At 39.8% G+C, this 13,914-nt stretch overlaps 1 protein-coding gene across 1 annotated transcript in view; it reads left to right on the top strand.

Annotated features, from left to right (window-relative positions):
• The first annotated feature begins 896 nt into the window (after positions 1-896).
• CD36 (CD36 molecule) overlaps positions 897-13,914 on the top strand; it is a 78,369-nt gene continuing 65,351 nt past the window's right edge. The window contains exon 1 of the mRNA XM_021689491.2: positions 897-954. The gene's annotated coding sequence lies outside the window, so the exon portion shown is untranslated. The remainder of the gene's footprint in view (positions 955-13,914) is intronic.

Consider the following 13,914-nt stretch of genomic DNA (forward strand, 5'->3'; position numbering starts at 1 on the left):
GAAAATATTTAGTACCTCAAAATCTAAGGAGAGCAGTGTGACTTTTCTAGTTCCCCTGCTCACTTTGTTCTAATATAAAATTAGAGATTCTTAAATTATGAATCCTAGAAAGTGATTTATTGTTAGAAATTTTGCCATCATATTGTCAGAGTAATAACTTTAATCATAGCTTCTCAGGCCAAAGGTAACCTTATTTATATGTTTACAAATAGTACTAAGCAAAATTCAATTTCAATCCACTACATTATACAACTCTACCAAAAGATTAACTTAAACCAAAGCATGTGGCAATGCATGAGGCTTTCTCTCACTGAGACAAACAAAACAGGACCAAATTACCCCTCCACCTTAGAAGAGAAAAGATACCAGAAAGTTTACCAAATAGATATTTACATTTATGGACTGACCTGCGTAAGTTACTTAAAAAAAAAGTTGAGTAAATAATTCTTAATATTCACTATTATGTTTCTTTTATACTTCAACGAGAAAGGAGACTTTGTCATAACAAATGGTAAATCTGGAGAGAAGCAAATTGATTACTAATGATTATTTGATTTCTCATGTTTCATAAGCACAGAAACTTTTTTTTAAGGGGCATAAAAGGTTTTAATAGGAAAGGGATTAAAGGTTTTATTTTCCTCAACTGAAGCACAAAATGAATGAGATTTTTCAAGTTAACTTTCATTCCATCTGGCTCAGGTGTCAGGGATCTATATTTATCTCGTGTTAGGCATGCGCTTAAAGTGCTGGAAGGCTCAGGATGTCAATGGCTTTCAGATGTCAGGATAACCTTAAAGACAGATGAATGGTCAAGACCCCGTGCCTCATTTTTGAGTCCTCAGCTGCTGTGCTGTGGAAATCATGTGTTTATTTTCTGCGTCTCCTCCTACAACAGTGTCTCTGAAGCCAGACTTCTGATCCTACATCTAGGCAAGCAAGCTCCTCCAGAAGTTGGTGAGCAAAATTATTTTTACTTAGGGGTGTGGCTGTTAGTGTCTTTGTTGTGGATGGGTTATCATCTAGTAAGTATTAATAACTATTATTTTTGACTCTTTAGGAAGATCATATTACCTGTTGTAATAATTTAGTCTAGGATGCTTCTTTTAACATTTGTAAGCTTTCAACTAAATAGACACTAAATGACACTTAATTGTAACATTTCCACTAGTCTCCAAATTCATCCTATGATATTTCCATTTGCACATTTTCATGGCTTTGACTTGGAAAGTATCAGAAAACGTAAATTTCTTATTTCAAAAATGATAGTTTTACTGGAAATCTTATTCCTTCAGATTCTCTAAGTTGATATGGCTCGTCCCAATCTACTCTGAGTTATCTTATTTTAATTTCTGTATACCTTCTTCTAGGCTTTAAAAAATACTATTCTTGTGAAAAGAACACTCTAAAAATCTGGCCAATTAAATTTTTCTCTGCCAAATTGGAAAAACTTTTTTTAAAATGAGACTAGAGGTTGAATGACCTTTGTTCATGGGACTCTGAAAATGTTTTTTGACACACTGTCAAGACTAACAAGTATATTTAAGAAATAATTTAAAAGATCCAATCCTTTCAATAGGCCGACTCTTAGAAGGAAAAAAAGAAAAAAAATCTTTCCATATATATACTTACTGATCACTGGTGATCATACAGATTGTACTGACTGGGCACCAGATATCTTATTTTGGAGGGAGGGGGTTTTGTCACATAGCAGAACTTTGTTACCTGGGTTGTTTCATAGTATGTCTGTATAAGCTCGGAGAACACTGCAGAGAATGATAGAGGAGTGACTTACGCAGAAAGGAAACTTAAGGACATACTTAGCTTACAGACAAAACCAGGTGCTGATTTAAAAACAGTCCCTTCTGATACCCCATGCTATTTTATAAAGTCTCAAAAGGAATTAGGTAGAATTCTTTACCCTTAAAGAAGATCATTTCCTTTTATTCTTTGGGGAAATGGTTGCTTGGAGCTGTGCTGAATTCTGGGGAGAGTATTTTGGGCTGATGCTTACAAAAGTGTTAACTTCTTGTTCGCTCCCTGAGTGAGAACTCACAACTCCGGTGGGACGTGGATCAGATGAAGAGAAATAGGCAACCTGTCTTGTTCTCAGGTACACCTGACTAAATAATGAAAGTGGGATTTGTAGGGCAATACATGAGACTCCTGTAATCCTGACAAGGAAAGGAGAAATGTTTTCAAATGATGTACAACGCAAACAAACGCTAATTATTTGGAATCCGATCCTTTTGTAAAGGACAATGACAACTTTGCTGCTAACCGTTCTGAGAGTTTGAGAAAGAAAGCAAACACTTGAGGATAATAAAACAATTTTCACCTGGGAAAAGGTAAGCTCTTGAACTCAGAAGAATCACTGTCAGGCAAAAGTGGGAGGAAAATAAAAGGTGGGGGGGGGGCATAATGTGGCTAACAAATCAGTGGTAAAGACCATATAAGACTGCAGAGTAAGTCAGTAAATGGACAAATATGTTTTTCTTAGAGTGAAGATATACATAATAATCTACTGATGATGATGTGACTATGGCTAATTTTGCTTTTAGCACAAATGGCTAATTAAGATTACTCATTAAAGAATTTAATATTCTTAGTATTTATAAACGAAGCTTCGTGGAATTCTGAAATTCAAAAGAAATGCTTTAAAATGAATGACAAGGGAAAATGTCTTTTATTGGTCCGTTGTTTATGTTTTTTGATTGCTCTTTGGATGAAACTGCAAAGTGTATCACCACTTTCCTGCAGCCTAAAAGCGGTCTCAAGTGAGGAAGGGGGAGGTGACTGCAGGTGAAGTGACCCTGTGTTTTCTTCCGGTTCCTGGAATCTTAAATTCTGCTGGGTTGAGTGATTCTCTCCATCATAAACAATGAACTGTTTGTCAGGAAAAAGGAAACAGACTTAAACTAGCATAAGTGCGTGAGAATATAAAAAGAAACATAGATTTATAAATAATTAGTGTTACTGTTTGTTGTATTGTAGCAAAGTGCAGAAGCTAAGCCACTAAAAATTTTTTTCTTTTACAAAAGGCAGTGAGTATACCACTGGTTTCCCAGTGAACTTTCTAGCCATTTCTTTATGAAGGTTGGTAAGGTGGATTCTGTTTTGTGTCTTCTGACGAATTTAACTGTGCGGAAATTGAGTAACACTTTAAAGAAGGTGCTTGGTGGTACATTGTTAAATTGTTTAAAATGTTTTGAAATATACTTGGAGACCTTTGTCACACAAACACTATCATCTGAAAGAGGAAATGACAGAAAATTGGCAAGCATTATTGAGGGGCATAGCAAACAGCTTGGCTACATTCATTAAGGAGTCCAGAGTGTCCCCAAATAGAAAAGCATTGTTCTTCGTTCAGTGCTCGTAAAGTTTAAAAGTGGAATAAGAACAGTGCTTTAAAACACAGTTTCATCTCTTAATGTTGTTTTTCTCATTAAATCTTCCAAATATAAATGTTCTATTCCACCCACTTTGATTGTTAGGAAATCAGAAAGGATATTAGTAGTCACGTCCTAGTTTTAAAAAATTAAGGGCACAGTCTAAACAATATTCATGTGGAGCCTCATCTTGTCCTATTCTGGAATTTCATTATTACTCTATTTGAAATGTAACAGATGCCATTGTAAAGTGTCCTTCTTCCATCTCAATCTAGGAAGTTTTAGAAATGAAGTAATCGAAGTTAATTTATTCAGGACAGGGGTTTCACAGCGTGGACCCTTAACACAGTATCTTCTTAGAGCAGCCATAAATTTGCAGTAAGTGAGAGGGATCTTTTCAACAAGTATTCTTACTTTGTGAACCCTAAAACAGCAAACCCAGTGGAATCAACTACTCTGAATCACTTATTCATTGATGCATTCGTTAAAATATACATATGAGCATTTACTATGTGTCAGACACTGTTGTAGGCTCTAAACAACATGATTGACCATATGGTGCTGGGCGTTTGTAAGGATCCAGAATCTTTTTTTCAGGTGCTTGTGCTTTTTTTTTCCCCCCCCAGGTGCTTGTTCTAAATCTTGTTTATATGGAATGAAACCTTTTGATGAAAGTTTAAAAAAACCTGTTAACTTAGTAAATGATAAAGACGTAGGATGATTTTGTGGACACTTTCCCCACCATGCACACAAACAGACCCCTTAATGAACCATCCATCTCCTGAAGAAGATAGGCTGGACGGGTGACTGTTAAATTGACAGAACTAGAAAGAAGATACTGGACAGAATTGCTTCCTTTGACTGCTCTTAACTTCTTGTCATTGCCCCTACAAATGAGCATTGCATTCTTAAAATGCTGAGTAACTAACGGAAAGCACATGGAAACCCCTCCGGAATATGAGCACATAACTGAGTGCGCACTCTCACTGTTTAATAGCTCCTTAGGGTTACTTTTTGTTGAACTGTTTCGTCTGAAATGGAGAACCAACACTCATCTAAATCTTAGCTCAGTCTCTTGGAGGGGAAGGGAAAGACGTCTAGTTTCTATGGAGACTTCTAGTTTCTAGGAGCTGCCTCCTTTTCAGAGCCGCTTGGTCAAAAGTTAGATCTCAGCAGACATGTGGAGGGGCAATTACAGGGCAGGAGGACACAAGCGGTGATAAGTGCAATGAAGGGAGATAAGACTTCCACTGTGCCCTCAGAGTTGGCCCTTTGGCTGGGCTGTCGGCTCCATGGAGGCAGGGGTCATTTGTAACTGAGCATCAGCACTGCCCAGTGTCTGACACATAGTAAGCACTCAGTAGCTAGATTTTACTCATTTATTCAAAAGTATTATGTCTAAATCTTTCCTAACCCAAAATGTTCACCTTCCACTAAGCGCTCTAAAATTTTCAGAAGTTTTAATCATTTAAGCATTTCAACGCATCTCTTAGGCTTAGTGCTCTTTAAAAAAAATATCCAACTTGGTACAAATCTCTACCATAAAGCGATAGATCTGTGCAGTGTTTTGTGTGCGAAATCTTTAGGTAGGCAGTTTCATGGAACATTACAACAACGAGCACCTCCCTGCCCTTCCCAGCATGCCTGGGGGTTTGTTTTTGTTATTTTGTCCTACAGGATAGATCATCTATTAAAAATTTAATTATAAAATGTAATACACAAATATTCTGTAATTCACATAACACTAAGTGTGTAAACTCACACTGATGATCTCCCGTGGGTCAAGTCCACGAAGCTCATTTATTTCACGGAATATCACTGATTTCTTAGTCATTCCCCCCACCCCCGTCTGTGTGCAAAGCTTAGATGTGCTTGCTTCTGCTTTCAGTCTCTGAGATGTCTTTACTACATGTGCCAAGTTTTGGACAAAGCTGGAGGAAAACTCCTAGATCTCAGGGTCCAATGGTAATCTTCAAGATTTGTTAAGCTGGCCCCAGGTATAGATCATGATTTCTCCACTTCTCACACGCTTAATGGGAAACCACAGCAAGTAGAGTAGCTGTTGTTTGCTAGCCTAGTCACGCAGAACCCCAGAATCCTCCCCGGGGGGTGGAAGGAATGGCCAGCTGGTGGCAGAGGCACGGTTATCATCTGCTGTCTTCCTCAGTTCCCTGGTCAGGCTTCCTCCGTGACCACACTGAGAGTGTCTTGCAAAGTTTCTTCCTTCAGTTTTCCAAACCTCTGTATTGCATCCTTATCCTGCACTCCTATTACGATAATTCAGTGACGTTTTACGTTTGACCCGATGAAGTCAGGAGGGGGGAAGAAAAAGGATTAGGCAAGGAAAAAGGTAAATCCTGGTACTAAGAGGCAAACTTCAGGAAGCTTACTGTGATTATGCCCATTATCTTCTCTACCCCATTAATATTCCTCTTAAGTAATAGAGATGCCATTTTGTTTTTCTCTCTCAAATCTCCCACGCAGAACTTCTGTACATAGTAACCGCAAGAACATTTCTGAAGCTGAAATTCTGTAGAATAAATAAAAGCAACTGAAACTCACTGAATGGTCTTTTGTGAAAAGAAAACGACTTACTAATTATTTACCATGGCAGAGCGACAGCTATGAAGCTTGGCTTTTTTCTGAGGTTTAAAGCTAGAAGTTGATGTTCGGCAGCCTCCCAATGTTCACATTTGTTCACAGCAAAAGCTGCAAACATTAGAAGTGGGAAGAGTTCTTAGCATACTCTTAAACCAAGGTCCACTGATTTTTGCAAGTGAGGACTCCGAGGCCCATAGAAGTTAAAGGAGCTTTTTATGCCATTGCCTAATAGGCATTGAAGTGATGGTCCCGTTTCCTCGTGAATCTTCAGTGTTTTTAGGGCCCCCTTCCCCATCAACACTTACTAAGTAACCTTACCAGTTTTTTCATTTCACCAATAATCTATATGTTCAAGAGCACCCAAATCTCTATCTTATGGCCCCCAGTGCCTGCCGGTCAAGGTCTCAATGTGGACGCTTTGTATCTTATGTTGATAGTATCTGACCCCTTTAAAAACATAATTTTGTCTTCTGTTTCATGATGTACATTTTATGTTCAAAATTAAACTGAAAGCATCCCAAGATAAGTGTGTCACTTACTATGGCTAGATCCTAGTATTGAGTAAAATGTATGTACATACATAGATTCTGCAAACACTTTTTTTTAATTTTATTATGTTAGTCCCCATACATTACATCATTAATTTTTGATGTAGTGTTCCATGATTCATTGTTTGCATATAACACCCCGTGCTCCATGCAGAACATGCCCTCTTTAATACCCATCACCAGGCTAACCCATCCCCCCACCCCCCTCCTCTCTAGAACCCTCAGTTTGTTTCTCAGAGTCCATCGTCTCTCATGGTTCGTCTCCCCCTCTGATTTCCCCCCCTTCATTCTTCCTCCCCGCTTTCTTCTTTTTTTTTTTTTTTTTAACGTATAGTGCTATATGTTATTTGTTTGTTGTATTATTTGTTTCAGAGGTACAGGTCTGTGATTCAACAGTCTTACGCAATTCATAGCGCTCACCATAGCACATACCCTCCCCAATGTCTATCAACCAGCCACCCCATCCCTCCCACCCCCCACAACACTTTTTAAACAAATGAATAAGTTAAATAAGTAATTATATCCTGCCAGTGAAACCAGAAATTATAACCACTCGGATAATAATGATGTAAAATGATCAGTATTTAACGAGAGGCATTGTAAACCATTGGCAGAAATACCCTCTCTGTAGTCAGACTAAAAAGGTTTGAAATTTGGATCTGTCACTTCCCAGCTCTGTGACCCGGCAAAGTTGGTAAACCTCTCTGTGCTTCATCCATACAATGGGGATAATCGATTGCTCAAAGTCAGTAAGTTCCTGCACGTAAGATACTTACACAGTGCCTTCTACGTGATGAGTGCTTAGAAGGACTAACTGTTATTTCTCACAATAATTTAGACATGGGTAGTGTTATCCTCATTTTAAGAATGAGTAAACAGAGATTAAGAACCTGGCCCAAGGGGCGCCTGGGTGGCTCAGATGGTTAAGCGTCTGCCTTCGGCTCGGGTCATGATCTCAGGGTCCTGGGATCGAGCCCCGCATCAGGCTCCCTGCTTGGCGGGGAGCCTGCTTCTCCCTCTCCCTCTACTGTTCTCCCTGCTTGTGCTCTCTCGCTCTCTCTGTCAAATAAATAAATAAAATCTTAAAAAAAAAAAAAAGAACCTGGCCCAAGGGGGCGCCTGGGTGGCTCAGTCGTTAAGAGTCTGCCTTCCGCTCAGGTCATGATCCCAGGGTCCTGGGATCGAGCCCCGCATCGGGCTCCCTGCTCAGCGGGAAGCCTGCTTCTCCCTCTCCCACTCCCCCTGCTTGTGTTCCCTCTCTCGCTGTGTCTCTCTCTGTCAAATAAATAATAATAATAATAATAAAAGAGAACCTGGCCCAGGATCTTGTAGCTAGTTTGGTGAAAATGGCATAGACCCAACCTCTTCGCATGCCCACATCTAGTCCTATTATTTTCTCTTCATTCTTTTCTTTCATCTTGTTCCTAGAGCCTGAAACGTAGGACTCTTTCTTGATTTTTTTTTTTTTGGGCCTCTACCTACCTAATTATTCAGCAAAGCTGAGCTATTCCTGCTACCTTCTAAATATCTCCCCATCTCTACCAAATATTTCTGAAATCTTTCTCAACTGCTTCCTCCCCAGCCACTGCTTTTATTCAGACCATGTAATTTTCTGCCTGGGTTATTTCAAAAGATTTCCTCTGGCTTTCTATCCAATCTATTCTCCACATCGTGCCAAAGCCATCTTCCTAAACCTAAATTTTATTATGTATGCCTTCCCTAAAATCCTTGAGTAGCTCTAAATTGCTTTCAAGAGAAATTCCTGAGAGAAGGAATTCCTAGGTATTCAGGCCCACATCTCAGCCTGGCGTGGGTTTTATTAGGGCTTCAGGTTGTCATTTGTGTCCCTCTAGCATCTTGTCTTTTCTTTCCAAAGTCCATACCATGTACTAAAGCCCTCTCAAAATCGCTGTATTTCCTCAGCATGTGTTTCTTTTTTTAAAGATTTATTTATTGTTTTAGAGAGAGCGAGAGCACGGAGTGAAGGGGCAGAGAGGGAGACTCTCAAGCAGACTCTCTGCTGAGTGCAGAGCCCAACGGGAGATGGCAGTTGTGGGGTGGGGGGTGGCAGGGCGGGCGCTCGATCTCATGACCTGAGTGGAATCAAGAGTCAGAGGCTTAACAGACAGAGCCACCCAGCCACCACGTCCGTGTGTGTTTTCTTATGTATGTACATACACACACACGTATTTGGGGAGAAATGTCTTTGCTCCCTTTATCCTCTCCCACTTTCTTCACCTGGACCTGTATTGTTTAACTCTCAAGTAAGATAACACACTTGCACCAAAATGTCCTTCATCACCCTTCCCCAATCCACCGTTCTTCTCCCAACCTGGGTGTAGATGTCACAATGTATCCTAATTGTCTGTTTACAAATTCATCTTCCTAGGCGTGCTGTGAGCTCCTTGAGGGGAAATACCAGCTTTTTGTTTTGTTCATTCTCCCATTTTATCCCAATTAGAAGTCCAGACTAAGAATACCTTAGGAATTTATTTTACTCTTGCAAAGGCCACGGAAACGTTTGCCAGTGTCACTGGAGAAATAAAAGTCTAAGTAAGTGAAAAACAAAGTTAATGATTTAGACTATGGTAGGAAAGCGCTTCAAAAGTAATCTGGAATTTTTGAGAATGAGGAAGAGTTTGAAAGGGAAAGTGATCCAGTATTAGAACCTGTAAAAATAACTGCAAAAAGGCTGGAGCAAGAATTTTCATATCTCCTGGGCTGGGGTATGGTGGTAAAGGGAGCCCGATCAGAGCTTGGTTCAGGTTGCAGGCATGACTGCTCAGCAGGTGCTTGCTAAGTAGGCAAAGGGTTAAGGGCAAGATAAGATTAGGGAAGGACAGCACTATGATGGCTGAGCCAAACTCAGAGTCTGATGTCGTTTTAAATCCTTCCTTCTTTTGGAAAACAAGGACTAGCAAGTGAGTGTTGGAAACTAGAGAGTGAGAAGTATTATCTCCTAGCACCCCACTCAGTTTTAACAGCTGTTTAAATCAGACTAGATTTAGCACAGTAGTTCTCAACAAAATTGGTGTGCATGTGAATAACCAAAAATATTTAACTTGGTTCTCATAATGCCTGCTTTTAAAGAAATCTGTTGTTACGTTGCTGTTGTAATTAGCTTCATCATCACCATCATCATGATCGCTCCTACTGTTTTCTTTTTTCTTTTTTTTTTTTAAATATTTTATTTATTTGAGAGAGAAAGAATGAGACAGAGAGAGCATGAGAGGGGGGAGGGTCAGAGGGCGAAGCAGACTCCCTGCCGAGCGGGGAGTCCGATGCTGGACTCCATCCCAGGACTCCAGGATCATGACCTGAGCTGAAGGCAGTCACTCAACCAACTGAGCCACCCAGACGCCCCGCTCCTACTGTTTTCTTAATCTCGGCTCACACCCTGTACTTCCCATCTTACTGGTTACCATTAAAATTTAATCCCTTTAAATACAGACTTTATCTTAATACCTTTCAAGAAGTTGTTTAAAATCAACCTACCATTATCTTGATAGCCCTTTACTGGGAGGGTCATTAGTTTTCTAATTATATGGTGCTATTTCTATGTTTTGTAGATATTAGAATTGTATAATATTGTCAATGTAGCGGCTGAGACTCCTTCCCCTTAGTGGGATTTTGGTGATAAAGACTTAACGTACTCCTCTAGCTTCTCTTGAAGCAGGACGATAAAGCTCTTCAGTATTTCAGTGTCCTTCAGCCCTTGATGTGTCTGTCCTCCCCAAGCCCTGGCTTATGTTCCTATCTTGGCATATTCTTTTATTCTATATTTGATACAGCGGTTCTAACCTCAAAATCTTTGTTTAATGCCGTTTTGCATGACCATAATCATCTCTCTTGTTCCTCATCACTATGGCATCTTCTAATTTTCCTTCCTTAAAGTTCCATTTAGTCTTCTACAACACTCTGGGGGATTGTGGTACCAAATATGTCAGAGCCTCCTGACAACAGTGGCATGAAGAGGCAAGCTTTCGAGATACTTTATAATTGTCAATGTTCTTTAGCCAAAGACGAGCAGGAACACACCTGCAGTTGAACAAGTTGAGCTGATTACTCATGGCAAAGAGGGCAAAGTGTACCACAGGGAACCAAGGATGACTCAGAAAGGTATTGGAAAGAATCTCTTATAGAATTTGGACTTTGATTGGGTGATTGGGTGGCAGGGGCATGGGGAGAGGGTAAGGAAACAGCTTTGCTCTGAATTGGATGCTATAGGGAAGCAGGGTAATTTTGCAACTGGGTGTCTAATAAATCTTATCTAGGAGGAGGCAAGGTGAGACTGGCTGAGGCTGCAGTTGACACAGAAGCAGTAGTGATCCTTATTATCTGGGAAAGTGCGTTGTGTCTTATCTTAGTATTCATAATTGGTCTATTTTTTTTAAAGATTTTATTAGAGAGAGAGCGAGAACACAAACAGGGAGGAGGGGCAGAGGGCGAGGGAAAAGCAGACTCCCTGCTGAGCAGGGAGCACAATGTAGGGCTGGATCCCAGGACCCTGGGATCATGACCTGAGCCAAATACAGGCACTTAACCAACTGAGCCACCCAGGCACCCCGATAATTGGTCTATGTTTAGACACAATTACAGAGCATTTTGTTTTTGTCGTGACCCATCATGATCATACAGTGGCCGTGTCTAAGGTCGATATTCTGTGAAATTGTTCATGTTTGACAAACGGATACCAAGGCTTGGCTGCGAGTACCAGGCCAGCGTCCAGAGACAACAAGACCTACCACGTAGCAGCTGGACAGGTCCCGGACATCAGGGGCAATTTTCTCTTTCTCAGGACAAAATTGTTATTTCAGTAACGAAACCTTCTTCTATGAAATCCACTTTCCACTACTTTGGTGATAAGATTCTAATAGAGTTTCTTTGTGATTTCCTCCCTAAGCCCAAAGGCATGGTCAATGCACAGAGTATTTTAATACAAGATTTCATTTATTTTATGCTAGTATTTTGATGGTCAGTAAGAACTGCAAGAGATCAATCTTTGTATAACTATAATGTGCACTGGTTTAGGGAATTGATTCATTTCTTTGCATTTATACTATAAAAACAAATTTGTTATAGAAATGAAAAAATATACCATTGACAGATGTGAAGTAAATGGAGTGAAATCTTAATTTCACTTAGTGAAAGTTTCTTGTGGAGAAATTAGGGGGTCTTTCCACTTAGTACTAAGGAAAGAGCTTAATCAGAGATTGTAGAATCTTGGAGTTGAGAATTAACTATAAATCAAAGTATTTCTAATAGATCTAAGTTGAACTTAATGTGGTTAAAAATAAATATGCCAAATTTCTCCTTAGATATTCTAGATTCCTCCTAAAATAAATGGGATAATCTTTCTTTTTCTTTCACATAATAGACTAGTTTTGCTTAAAAGAACATCTAGTAAGTGATTCAATTTCATGATTGAATAATATTCAATATTTTAGTAATGTGTGGATTTAAAATGATAAGAAACATTGACAAGTGCCACACGCTTATAATTTGCTTTAGAGCTTGTTATAAGTCTATACAGGAGGTGTTGTGGGTTGGGATGGGACACAGGTGGTGGGGGCGGTGGGGAGAAGGTAAGGCTACAAATTAAACTTGATTCCATAAGTCACATATGGAAACAATACTTTCCACGCTGTAATATTTAAGACACTTGGAATATTGTTAAATATACCACTCTTTTTTTTTTAATTTTATTATGTTATGTTAGTCACCATACATCATTAGTTTTTGATGTAGTGATCCATGATTCACTGTTTGCGTATAATACCCAGTGCTCCATGCAGAACGTGCCCTCTTTAATACCCATCACCAGGCTAACCCATCCCCCCACCCCCTCCCCTCTAGAACCCTCAGTTTGTTTCTCAGAGTCCATCGTCTCTCATGGTTCATCCTCCCCTCTGATTGCCCCCCCTCCCCCTTCATTTTTCCCTTCCTGCTATCTTCTAAAATCCAAAGGCAACTAGGACTTCAGTCTTTTTAAGATTTAAGGCTTAAAGTCTTTTTAAAGATTACAGATGTCTGTCACCAGCCTAGGAGATGCGGGTTTATTCAAGTCTTGTACAACCAATGGCAGCACTTCGGATCCTGAAACCCTAAGAGTTCAGTAGTTACAGCAAGATCCTGATAACTGACTTGATTCCTTGTTATCAGTAATAAAAAGGAAATAATGTCAATAAAGTAAAAATATCCATTAGTTACTTGGGAAATTAGTATTCTTGGAGACCATTCTTCTCTATTTTATGCAGGGTCAAATTTGCATAAATGTACTTGCGGATGTATACTTTCTTTAATATTACTGTCTGGAAGTTTGCTACAGATAAGCATTAATTACTGCTTTTTGTAATGGTCAAAATATTTTTGTGTGCTCAGTTTAGCAAGAGATACCTATTTTAAATGGAAATAAAAGAGGATTAAGGCCAATCACTTTCCTTACCTGAAACATTCCTGCACTTGGTGTGTTTCTGCAAACTCTTCGCACATCACAGATATTCTTAAAACAGTTGTTATGACTTATGCCAGAATAAAATGGCGACTTTCTCCTCTTGCTTCTTTCTTTTTTTTTTTTTTTTAAGATTTTATTTATTTATTTATTTATTTGAGAGAGAGAATGAGAGAGAGCAGGGTCAGAGGGAGAAGCAGACTCCCCGCAGAGCAGGGAGCCCGATGAGGGACTCCAGGATCATGACCTGAGCCGAAGGCAGTCGCTCAACCAACTGAGCCACCCAGGCGCCCTCCTCTTGCTTATTTCTAATCCTTGTATCTCCAGAGCATGTCAGCCTTAGGGGCAAACAGAGGTGATTGTTTTTAATGGCAAAAACTACCCAGATTATTTCTTGGAGAGTCGTCTTGTTTTCCAGGGGCTTAGATTCTCTTTCTTTCTTTATCCTATACCTCTTTAAACTGTCCTAATGCATTTACGTTTTATGCACCCACTGGCCAAACAAGACCAATTATACAGATGTGCACCACAAAGCAGGTTCATACAATCTTTTTACGGGCTGCTTATTCCTGACAAGTTACTTCTCGAAGTTACTGACCCTGGACTAAGTAAGGCAAATGATCAATGTCTCCTACTTACTGGTCCCTGCCTTTGCAATAGAGCACTCTGTCTCTCGACCTTTGGTCCCCAACCTTATCCCCTGCATCTCTCCCCCAACCCCCATGATGCTGAAGTGCTACCCCGATTCCGCACGACCCTGTGAGCCAAATCACAGCCTGGGAAGCGTGAGAAATTAGGAGATTAAATGCTTCCTAATAGCCGCTGAAGGCCATGAGTGCCCTTGTTATCTGCTTTGCTATTTGTTACCATTATACTAGAGTTGGCACTTCAAGCAGAGCCGGTATAAGAGAAATGCCCCGTCCTAGGT

Source organism: Neomonachus schauinslandi, chromosome 12, assembly GCF_002201575.2.
Source record: "Neomonachus schauinslandi chromosome 12, ASM220157v2, whole genome shotgun sequence".
Taxonomy (NCBI): Eukaryota; Metazoa; Chordata; class Mammalia; order Carnivora; family Phocidae; genus Neomonachus; species Neomonachus schauinslandi.